The following is a 12,676-nucleotide window of genomic DNA, read 5'->3' as shown; positions in this document are numbered from 1 at the left end:
GTGTGTGTGTGTGTGTGTGTGTGTGTGTGTGTGTGTGTGTGTGTGTTGCTTTTTTTTCCTTCACGCTGAGCTTTTTTGGCTATTTGTTCTTTGCCAGTATTTAAACCATCTCTGTTAAGATTTTACAACACTGAAAGACCGTCTAGGTTAAAAAAATATATACATGAAAACCAAAAACTGTGTATAAAGCTACTACAAAATAGGCAAATCTTGAAAATGTGAAAAAATGAAGTTAAAAATCTTTCTAAATAAATAAACAAAATACAAGCAAATGTAAAAGTTACATTTGTTTCTGAACACAAAAGTAAGAGACCAGAAAGCATTATCAAGACAGGAAGAGGGAATGTGACATTTCAACTTCAAAAAGGCTCTAACCTCCGTCATGTAAATATATTTTCACTAGGCCATCGCCTTTCATCTGAAAAAGACAACTTTCATGTTACTCACTGAATTAAAAATAAACAGGGAACCACAAATGTGACATTTAACGGGAAAAATAAATGGATTTTAAAGGTTTTTTTTAACTGTTCCAACAAAATATTGAAAACAGCCGATGTGAAGATGTAACAAAGCATAGCAAACAAAGCAAATCCTTGTCATGTGCAAAATATTTACATAAAAAAAACATATTACGCCCCCCCCCTCCCCAATTTTTTTTAATTCAAGCTAACTGAGAAGCATTGTCTAAAAATCGTAACATGAATTCATTCACTTTCCTTCATGCCTCCAAAACTAATAAATGCTCAAAGTAAAATATTATATAACAATACCTTCGTAACATGGTATAAATGGATTACATGCTCAGAGCGGAGTCATCCGACTTTATCGAAAGTTTTCGAGTTATCGAAAAAAAAATTACAACTGTATCTCCATTCCCATTATCAACCTTACCTGTAACGCACCTTCCGGTCTCCTGTGTCTCAGTCTCCTGAATATTCATTGCTCTTTGTTTATTGTGATTATCCTGCATGAGATATGGCTTGCTGCAAGCCAAACGTCCCAGTAGGGAGAATTAATTCTTGAACTTGAACTCAATTACAGTTATGCCGAAAAGAGAGTCACTGAGTAACTGGATTGCCTTACACCTGTTTATCAAGAGTAAAGCTTGTGTGGGCTTGTGTCCTCGGTTCAAATCCCAAGACCTACACAAAGGAGCTGTGGCTGGGAAAGCAAATCTCCAATCCTTTCTGCTCTCTCATCAGCTATAGTCAAGCCGTCCTTAAATAAGGGCCCTTCAACAACATTTTCACTGCTGCAGCTACTGAATGAGCAGCAATTTACATTTGCTAATTTTCAATATAATATCATCTGTCACTTATGCGTAAAGACAAATCTGCCAAAATAAGAATGCACACATTTCTTTACTTTAATTCAATGACATTACATTTTTAGTTCCAAGTCTCTGTGACTGAAGAAAAGTGTGCACAAATACTATTAGTGTTCAAAGCATTGCTCCAGGCACGGATTTCCCTGTGTAACCTTATAGTCCTTAGCTGTCAGTATGAATGCATGGCATTGGCCTGAATGGAATCTGGATATCTGTCGACGTGTGTGTCCGTGCTGTCTGTGTATTTCTTGTATATATATGTGTGTACATACATGCAGGTGTGCAGTGTCTGCATACCTAAAGTTTCTGTATCTGATCACTGACATGTATGTGTTGCTGGAATTTCTGGACAGGGGAACTCTATATGCCTCAACAGAGTCCTTTCAACACCCGCCGCTCCATGCGCACGCACACACAAGCACATCACACATCCTACCGCTGACACACACATGTCACCACGACAACCAGATACAGCTGAAGACGTGCTACTGACAGAGAAGGAGAGACCACCATACTGGCAGACCAGAGCTTTTCAAAGAGCAGAGCTTCTGGGATCACTTGTTACTATTTTTTTTCTAAATATTTTTTTTCTTGAGAGCCCAACAATTTCATATTCATCATCTCATCAAGTACCTGAAGGTGTATTCCTATATTCACAGTTACATTATTTTTATCACATGGGACTCACATTGACTGATTTCATCCTGAATGCTCACTGTCAAAACCATCATCTGCAAAGTGGTGTGAAGTAAGTTTCATGTGTCACCAGGACACATTTACGAGATGATGCAATCTCACTGCTGACATGGTTAAGCAGGAAAACAAAGAGGGGAAAAAACTTTTTTGCCTGTTTGTGGTGAAAATTAAATGCACTTTGTAAGCCATAATAAGCACAATGCATCATAAAGCTAAACTGTAAATAAAGGCAAGAAAACAAGTCAGATTTGAGTTTTGATCTACAGAAAGCATGCACACACACACACACACACACAAAAGAATTAAACTTACTTCTGACAGGGCAAAATGTCAGCACGTTCCTCCTCTTCACCCTGTCAAAAACAACATGGAGTTAGTCACTGCATACACTAAAAATGCACTGTTAAGGATTTGACATCAGGATATGAGAATCTGATCTTAAAAGAGATTGAGCAGTCATTTAAAAATGGGGGGATTTAGGCCTGCCTTCCCCTAAGCTTTTTGAACATGACAAAGTGGTCACAACCTCTAAAGAGTGATTATCTGTGGTGAGGTTGAGAATACCATCAGGTCATCCCTATCTTTGCAGTCTAGTCCAAAAAAAAAAGCATACATAAAAACAGTCAATGTCAATGAAAAGTGAGCTCTATCTAAAAGAAAGATTTGAAACATTACTGTTGAAAAGTAGAACATACTATAGCAAACCCCACCAAAGAGACTCTAAAACTGCACTTCCAGTTTGAAGCAGGCGACACATTACCATTTTGTAAAAATATAAAATATGAATGTATCCACACCATATCCTGTCTTTGCAGTCTTATCTACCCCCTACCCACCCTTCTCCATTGCTTCTTCTTCCCATCTGGCTTTCATTTTCTCCACCTGCCCATCAGTCTGCAGGCAGAGACAGGTGAGCCTATTACACGCTTCTCACATTCTGCTAGACACACTCACAGATACACACACAAAAACACTCTAGCTCCACTTCATGGTAATTTAACTTGCCATGCACATCAGCCAAATCTGCTGCGCTGTAAAACGGCTGTTACCGCAGCCACGTCATGCTTCTGATGAAGTGGTCTAGTGTCCGGTATAAAAGCTGCAACAAACTCCATTACAGTCTGCCGAATCATAGATAATGGATACGAGTGAAGAGGTTCAGCCCTAAAATTTCTATTTTGTGGTTTTGAAAAAGCGAAATGTTGAGCATCGGAAAAAATAAAAGATAATCGGAGCTACTGTTAATAAATTACAATTATTGTGTCACTTGAATAATATAGCCAAGGGTTAAAATGGGATATAGCAGGTGAAAGAACCCTAAGTTCTGGTGTAGTGGGAAGCAGGTGAAATGAATCAGAAATGAAATAATTTTAGATAATAACGTCTGTTGTGAGGTCTCGCAAATCCAGCTGACCTATGTTGCTGCTGTATTTTACGGCTCTTTGTGGATTTAGCCAACTACATTCTGGATTACAGCAAATGCTAGATGAGCTATATCATGGCTGCTTTCCAATCAGTATAAAGGTGGATTTAGCCAAGTGTTACTAAAGAACATTATCAGCTTGAATTCAAATTGATGACTCCTTCGGGAAGCAAGTCTTGTTACTCTTCTGGACACTTATTTGGGCAGTTATTTTGAAGCACTCTCTCAATTAACTTTCATTTTAATGGTCAAGGGGACATAAAAACTGCAGAACATATCCAGTCAAATCTGATAAAAATCACTTAAAAGTTTGCTGACGTTGCACAAATATGGTTTTAAATCTTTCAGCCTTGGAAGATATATATTGTACCACAGTCTTTACTGTTGCAAAATTCTCCCATAAATTTCTTGAGGATTCTTTCAGTACCATATCTCTTGATTATAATGTCTGCTACCCAGGACCTAAAGTAGCGCTGACCGTAGATACCACTGCATCAGTTCAGCAATGTCCATCTTTGCAAAGTTTACCGCAATACTGCTTACTACACAATTTAGCCAATACAGTAAAGTGGTTAAACTAGGTAGTATAACAAATGTTGAGCAGCAACATTTGAATAACAAATTTATTTAAGTGGTGTATACTACTGCAAAGTTTTATAGCACATTTCTACTATACAGCAGGGTTTAGTGTTTAGTAAAAACAAAAAACCTCATCCGAGGATTTATTATTAGATTTTTTTTTTAAGTAAGCTAACACAACTAATATATACTACTAAAAGTGATGATCAGTGCACTACACAGCACAAAGCACATGCCTGGTCATTAAGAACTGCAATATCATTAAAACGAAAACAAATGAAAATCTCTTTGCTTAATAAAGATGAAACGGAAATAAAAGTTATGGCCTTACTATGTAAATCCTGTTTTAATCAACTGCTCAGTAAACATTGTTGGCCAGGATTCATCTGTCCACTTTACAATATGAAAGAGCTTGAATTGTGCAGGATAAATAAATCCTATCAGAGCTATTATTCTTCCTACCTTCATCCTTTAGTTTTCAGTTCATTATAAAATGTTGTCAGATATCCGGTCTCCTAATATTGTCTGGTATAGGTGAACTGAACTGAATTCGGTATAACTTGTTGTTCTTGAAGGTTATTTATTTATTTTCAGAAATGTTGTCTGCCTGCCTGCTTGGGTGGTGGGAAGGCAGAGATAACAGGTGTGTGTGTGTGTGTGTGTGTGTGTGTGTGTGTGTGTGTGTGTTTGTCATGGGGACAAGGAGGATGGGGTAGTGGGTTGCTGATGGCAATGCTGCAGAACATGCTATCATGTGAAACATCCCCTTTAAGACAAGTACACACTTTGTACCCATCACTTACTCCACCTCTTCTTTTTTTGCTCCCCTGCTTCTCTCCCTATCTCAGTCTCTCCTGGAGTTTTTGTTTCTTTACACAAACACATAAACCTTTTTCTCTAATTGTGTCTTTCTTCCAGCCTTTGACACCAGCTGAATTTTTCCAATTCAGCAGTTTTGCTTTACACAATTTCAGAATCACTAAGAACAAACCATCATTAATAACACTAAAACCAAAAAGTGCAGCCTTCAAAAATAAGTAAATAGATAAATAAATATTTAAATAAAGAAAAGTAAATCAGCAGTAATTAATTCTCCAGGTCTCCAGGTGCAGTTCCAAATACAGAGCTTGACAGTATTAGCAGGAGAGAGTAAAAATATTTATGTGGATAGTCAAAGCGTGATAATTAAAGAATGGATGAGTGAGGGAGAAAACAAGGAGGAGCTGAATAGACAACAGTAGCAGAAGGATTAAAATAGATAGATGAGAATGCAAACTGAGAAAAGACTCTCAAGAGATAATTACAAACTCAGCATGTGTTTTTTCAACACCCCCCTAGCAGCAGATCACCCCGGTTCAGCAGCCAGAGATATCTGAATTCCTTTGTACTAATACTTTTTAATAATCCTGACTCTAAAGCATCAAGGTGTGGGTGGATTTTCACTTTAGTGGGCAGCAAAATCCTGATGAAACTTCAAAATCATGGCTTAAAATCTGGTTTTAATTATAACATGAAGTTTTCTCAGTAGGAGTGAATTGGCAGTATGACTGTTTGCCTTGAGTACAGACTATTTATTATCCAGATGCTGGGCTTGTGTTTATTAAATCACCTGATTTATTTAGTATGACTTGTGAAAACGTTTTCATGAATAAGGTCAAGTTTTAGGAGGAATTAGGTTCTGCTCAAACAAATTAAAAAAAGAAAAGAAACTGTGAAAACCGTGACTACTAAAGTATCATCTTCACATATAAAAATCACATATTGGTGATTTTAATTCCCAGTTACTATTATTTGTTCTCAAAGTATTACACGTTGTATGTCAGTAATATTTCATTCATCAAGATTGCATGTGTGATCCAAATGTTCCTTTCATTATTTGACAAGTACACATAACATACAAGACATGCCATCACAGAGCTGGTGAATGAAAGGAGGAGTTGATTCCACACTGAAATACATCTGAAATATTAACATTAATAGCTTACTGCCATCAAACGAGGACAGAACAAAAAAAACTAAACTAAACATAGAGAATTTAAAGATTTAGCTGTCATTGGTTGAATGCTATTATAAATCAATGGACTGAAAGGAGATTCGCTGAGCTGCACGTTGCACAAAATCCAACGTGAATTCAGCCAACAATCCCTCAGTTCTCTCCGTCTGCTCTGTTTCCCTGCTCTTTCTGTTAAAACCAGAGCTATTAATACCAAGCAGAGGAGTCAGATTAAAAGGATAAAGGCTAAAAGAGCATATAGCAACAGAAGCTATGGACATAGTAGGAGGTAAACCTACTGACAACAGGTTGACCTGCTATTTTATTTGCAGATTACATTTGAGTGTTTAAAAGAAAAACAAAATTATATAAAATTAAATTATTTATATTCATCCAGCACCACAAAAATGTAATGAAAGCAGAATTAAATTCATGACTTTGTAACTTTTGTTCTGTTCTCAAAAATAAAAGACAATGCTATGTCATATTGCAAGTTCTTATGTGTAAAGGACACACAGAAGACAGATTAGCTGAAGCACCATATGTAAAGTCTCACCAAGAAAAACAAAACAAAACACACAGAACTGGTTTTAGATCCACATTTAAACAAACAAAAACCATATTGGTTATTTCATCACATCCCCTGGATTTTTAGAGGAATGCAACAAATTGGGTCTTGTCTGGGGTTTAGAAAAAGGAGGTCTCATCTTATTTTTCACAGGTGTATTTGTGACAATTTTCATTGTGTAGTTACAACAGAGCAGTGAGGCGACATTTCAGATCTTGAATGCACTTTAAAGGAAACTAACAAAAAAAAAACCCAAACAAAATAGACAAAAAAATAAAGTTAAAAAAATCATAAGAACCCCACAGTGAAAGACACAAGGATTGCATAGTTAAGATGTCAGATGTTAAGAGAGGGAACTGGAGGCAGTGAGTTCAGGCTATAAGCCTGATAATCTGCTTCATAACTGTCATCTGACATCACTGCAGCAGATGCTTCATCCTGGATCATGTTCTGTCTGCCTATTCTAAATAATGGGTAGGGATCTTATTGTCATGTTGTACTCTGATGAAAATGAAGAGGACCGAGGGAGAGCAGAAAAAGGCTATTGTTTATTATCCCACTACAAAACAGGGTGGAGAGGGCGAGCAGGGCTCTCAGCCATATACTGCATGAACATAGAAAAAGATGGACACAGAAGGAGGGGTGACAAGCAAACCAGCTTTTTTGTTGTTGTTGTTTCTCATATAGTGTCACAACCTGCCTAGTTAGTCACCTAACTCAATAAGAAATGCTTAACATGACTTTTAGTGAACTGCATGCAAGTTGGGAATTTGCATCTGATGAGAATAATCTAATTTATTTCATCAGAAACAAAAAAACAGCAAGAAGAAAATAAATCTAAAATGGAAAGTAATGATTTCCCTCAAGGGTTTTTTTTTCTTTCTTTCTGAAATACAGACAGCCAATTCACTGAATGACATTCATTGGAAATTTACCTACAGTGACAACACTGAAGCGGCAAATGTTCTCCCTTCATCCTTCATATTATCATTATTTACTATGCTGCATTTCATGTTTATTTTCTCAACAAAAGAAAAGAAATCACGATGTTCTCGTTCTCCCTTTTGGCTCTTTGTGTCAGTCTCTCAATCATCTTCATTACATTCAGTGTTTATGTTTGCAGCTTGGTGCTTGTCTTTAACTTCAGGTTTACATATATGGTCAGCAAGGAGAGGTCAACCATTGCTTCAGGCTGCAATCACCTGTCAATCTCACTCTCACTCCACCTACAGTAGTCAAGTTAATTAAGTGATTTAAGAGAGGAAAGCTGCTTTGCACACTATAAATGATTTCTTGTTAGTAGAAATGACAAAAACAGAATTATGGAAAAGAGAGCAGCACTGTATATGACAGTTTTAGTTTAGGCAAGAAAATCAGCTTTTGATTTCCTGCCAGCCCATAACAGATGGCCCAAGGCTTTTGCTTTTTCTCATAATTTTAAATGGATTCAATTTTGCAATTAGTAGACATTAAAATAGTAAAATTTTGACTTGATGTCGTAGTTGAATGATCGTATGGCTCAACATTTAATTAAAAAAAGTAAACTGTTGATTGAAAATACTTTTATTTTACTTTATTTTATTTAGCTTTTTTTTTTTTTTCCAGAGTCGGCTCATGGATATCTGGTTTGGTATGTCATCTTTATCTTTATCTTTATTGCTACAGGTTTTCAGATTTATAAGTAGGCAAGTAGACTACGGTGGACTATTGCTGGGCAAGACTTTATTAAACAAAATAATGTTAATAATTACTTACATTTCAATTAAATAACAACCCATAGTCTTTAACTTTTTTTTAATAACTTGTTTGTAATCTATGAACATTACTGTAGAGTTGACTTTGAGTGTTGCACATGTATGGATACTGGATCTGCAGATGAAGCAGTTTCTATACTAATTGCAGTCTTGTTGGGCTAGATACTTAACCCCAAATTACTCCCAATGGATCCATTGAAGACTGAGTGTATACATGATAGGCTGGCATTTAAGGGCATAAAATAAAAGTAATTTGAGTGCCCGGTAAAAGCAGAAAAGTACTATAAAATTAGTCCATTTATAATTTACCATAATACTAACAAAGACACTATTCATAATTGAGAAGGGCTTCATTTAAAGAGAGCTTTTGAAACATCAAAAATAGAATGATTGCTTAAAAAATAAGAAAATGTGTAAATGTCAAGAAAGCTGGGAAGACATACGGCTTATGCCCTCTAAGAGCAGGTTTCTGTGAGTCATAAAATGTGTTAGATTTAAACATCAAACCTATTTAAATTAAAGCTATTTGAAAAAGATAAATATTTACGTATATCAGAAGTACATACAGACAGATATTGTACCATTAATAACTTTAAGTATTCGATATTGATAATTCCTTCACATTTTCTTACAGGAATGAACCCGGTGTACTAACAAGTTCGCCAGGTGTAACCCCTTCATATTCCAGCCTCAGTTTTGCATGAACAATATTACCAGTCAGAAAGTGATAATTTTACTGTGAGTCAAGTTGATAAAATCAGTTGGAAATTCAAAGTAATTAAAAATGGGCAAAGACAGAAGATAGAAACCCCAGAAGTAAGTGCAGATGATACTCTACTCTCATTAGTGTGCCCACCTCTGCACCATAAAATATGAATGCAGGTATAAAAAACAATAATAATAATAATGATGATGATGATGACAAAGGACAAATGAGGCAAAAAATACAATCTTGGGTTTTTTATGTGGTTTGGCAGATCAATAACAATTTGTTAAGGCCTGAGACGGGAATACAAGTGAGCAGGGAGTAAAGAGAGGTAAGGTATGAGGCAAAATGAAAGGCTAAATTAAAAGATAAAATTAACTGAAAGAAAAAGTATGTTACAGCCGTTTTAAATATGAATGTGAAAACAATCTTAAATATTTTACGTTACAGTAATAATACTCTCTTTTTATGTTGAAGAGAGTCCTTGATTTTGCTTTCATTCTCTAAAACTGCCTGCTAGCCGATTGCACTGAAACCCTTTGAGACAAAAAAATAATAAAATAAAATAAAATAAAATAAAATAAAATAATTATATAAGGTGGTTTGCCCAGAGGACTACAATGGTGATTGGGAAGCTTGGCAGACCAAAGAATGACGGCGTCTAATACGAGAAAAGAAGAGATGCAAAGAGGGAGAGAAGGTAGTTAGAAAACGGTGAAATGACTGGCAGACTGATAATAAAAGGCTGTCATCTCTGCTGAGCTGTGAATAAAGAACTGGATGAAAATGTGTTGAAAACAGAGTGGAAGGTAAAGAAGGCAATGAGAAAGACACTGAGAATAACTGGGGTTATCTAGCAATGTTAAAGTAAATTGTCACCTCTTGTAGACACTGAGAGAACTGTGAGAGTGAAGGGTTAGTGGTAAAGAGAAAGCACACTTAAAAGCAAGAGTAGGATGTAGGCAAAGTGCAAAAAAAAAGGAAAGCAAGACAGCAAATGTTGTCAAAACTTGGCGAGTGATAGAAGATATTGATCACAAGGCCAAGTAGATAGATACCAAGAAAAATCATAAAGGAAAAAATGGGAGAGATGAAGGGAGAACAGAAGAGCAAACTGGACTAAAATGGGCTTAAATGCCTATCACAAAGGAATGAGGGGGGAAATCAAGAGATAAAGACCGAGGGGAGGGAAGGTAGAGACAGAGAGCAAAATGGTGTGAAATTGACATGAAAATGGAGTTGGGGCGGTGGGGGGGTGTGCTTCGTGAAAAGCCAACATGCTGACACCTGAGGTTTGTGAGGGTTAGAGTAGGTTGGCTCAGCATGATAAGATAACTGCCACCTTATCTGTGGCTGTCAGACCACTAACACACATACACGGTGACATATCAACACAAATGCAGCTCACACACAGTTTGACCAGGGAAAAGCGGTCAAAACACTATTGGAAGATTGGCAGACAGGTGTTTGGAACTGTGACTGGAATTGAGTCTGATGTCTATTTGTGTATTGCTGTGTGTGTGCCTATGTGCTCATGCGTGCGTGTATACTGTACATGTGATAGGCGGTGCAGACGCAGATGTGAATGAGGCTGTAGCAATGACACTAAAGTAAATAAGTAATTTTCATCAGGTTTTGACAGATTCAACACTGATTTAGAAATTTTCAGTGAAGGGACTAATGTATAATTGTGCAGGTTTTTGTCAATATGTTTTCGTACATTACAAACATTTTGTGCAAGTAGAGGTTCCTCTCAGTCTATCTAAGTAAGCTGTTATGATGCCATGTCGATGACCATCGATCAGGATGCTGGTTTACTTGCTCCCAGTTCCTAAGTCTTAGTCTATGCTGTAACTGTTAGAAACAAACTGTCTCTCACCATGGCTTGTATTTAGTCAATGTTTCAGTTGTGGAAGGCAGGCCCGGCTGTAAGGAATATAGACCACTGTGTGGGCTGAGAACAGATGAGAACTGAAAGAGTTTAAAGCAGGAGAGAAAGAAAAAAAACATTATGAAGGAATCAAAGAAGTAAGAAAAAGTGTGTGAAGCCTTTTTATAATGCTTAGCTGTGCGCTAGCATAATGCAGGATAGTGTACTAAAATAAAAAATTATTAAAAAACATAGTTAAATGATCAAGTGTTTAATTAATTGTTAGCACAGCTTTAAAAACACAAACATATAAAAGAACAATATATACATGCATATCTGTTCATTTAATGGTTAGACGTTTTATGTATTTATTACCAGATTTTATATTTCATCTTTAACATTTGTGTAAAGATTTATTAAGTACTGTGAAAACTGATTTTTCTTCATCAGAAGCATAGAAAGCAACTGAACAGACAGAAGGAGACCAACGTTAAATCCCTCGTGCCATTAGTCTGTGGGATTTCACAAAATATCTGCATGCCTTAAAAGTATTCCACAGACATCCTCTGCGTAAAAGGACAAACAAATACTGTGTCCCCAAAGGGGATCAGTGCAGTGTAGTTTAAAATTATAAAACAAATCAACATCATGATCTGCCATCATTACTTTGGCATAGAGTCAGGGATTGAGATTGAATTTTTATACCCCAGCTGGTTTGATGTAAAGGCTGTGACAGCCAGTCTAACGGTCATCTAGAGCCATAAATGTTAATTAACAGCCTAAGCTGCTGGACATTCAATTTCCTGCTATAGCTGAAAGGAAGGGCTCATAAAAACATGGTCCTTGCACATGTGGATATCTCACATATGTATGTAAGAATACAACCATGTATAAGTTCTTATGTGTGACTATTTGTGTGTTTGTGTGTGTGTGTGTGTGTGTGTGTGTGCAGCTTTATATGTGACAATGTGTGAACGTCTGCATGGTCCAAGGACACACTGTGATGCAAACTGTCCCAAAGGCTCTTCTGTCCTTTTCTAATACAGCAATAAGCCGTCAGCACAAACCATAACTAGCTAATCGCACTATGACAACAGAATAAAGCCACACAGAGACAAAGTCAGGTAAAAGTCAAAGCACAACCACATGAAGGTACACAACCATATAAGGTCAGGTGAGTTACATGGTGACATCATCAAGAAAAAGTAAAAATAACACTATGGAATCAAATTACGACTTTGACCACTGTAAAACGTAGGTCGTGCTATAACATCACACCACAGCTGTACATGACCTAAATGAGTGTCAGCAGGCTGAAGACACCAAAAGACATTAAGTATCTGTTTCCTATGTGGACAAAGCACAGCAGCAATGTCACAGATGTTTTGACTCAAAGCACACACACAAAGTTTTTCCAGAAACTAGACTTAACATTAGGCAGCTACCCCACTAACAACTCCAGGCTGTTATTTGTAAAGAATCCCCAGAATATTCAGATTTTTTTTTTTTAATCCTTTAAAACTCTGGATTCATTACCCCAGATTAAAATTTGATTTTTTTTTAATTAAACTGATAGTTCTATTTCCACTACGCATTCACACAGTCTCATAACATTACAGTTTCATTAACTGCTTAATCCAGAGTGCTGACATGATCAATGTCTCGTTGCACAAATGCCATTTTAATTCACTTTTCAGATGTGGTTGACTGAGAAAATGATAAGTACACGTACATCTCCACTCCTATAACAAGATGATATA

General features: G+C 36.6%; 1 protein-coding gene across 3 annotated transcripts in view; it reads right to left on the bottom strand.

Moving 5' to 3' along the window:
- The window catches only part of cntfr (ciliary neurotrophic factor receptor), a 203,487-nt gene that overhangs the window by 167,863 nt on the left and 22,948 nt on the right, over positions 1-12,676 (bottom strand). For 2 of the 3 annotated variants that reach the window (XM_019361247.2, XM_003440112.5), the window contains exon 2: positions 2,336-2,376. The exons of the other annotated variant lie outside the window; for it this stretch is intronic. The gene's annotated coding sequence lies outside the window, so the exon portion shown is untranslated. The remainder of the gene's footprint in view (positions 1-2,335; positions 2,377-12,676) is intronic. 3 annotated transcript variants of the gene reach the window in all.

Source organism: Oreochromis niloticus, linkage group LG7 (assembly GCF_001858045.2).
Source record: "Oreochromis niloticus isolate F11D_XX linkage group LG7, O_niloticus_UMD_NMBU, whole genome shotgun sequence".
NCBI classification, from domain to species: Eukaryota; Metazoa; Chordata; class Actinopteri; order Cichliformes; family Cichlidae; genus Oreochromis; species Oreochromis niloticus.
Note: the sequence above shows the minus strand (reverse complement) of the source record. Positions and strands in the feature narration are given on the sequence as shown.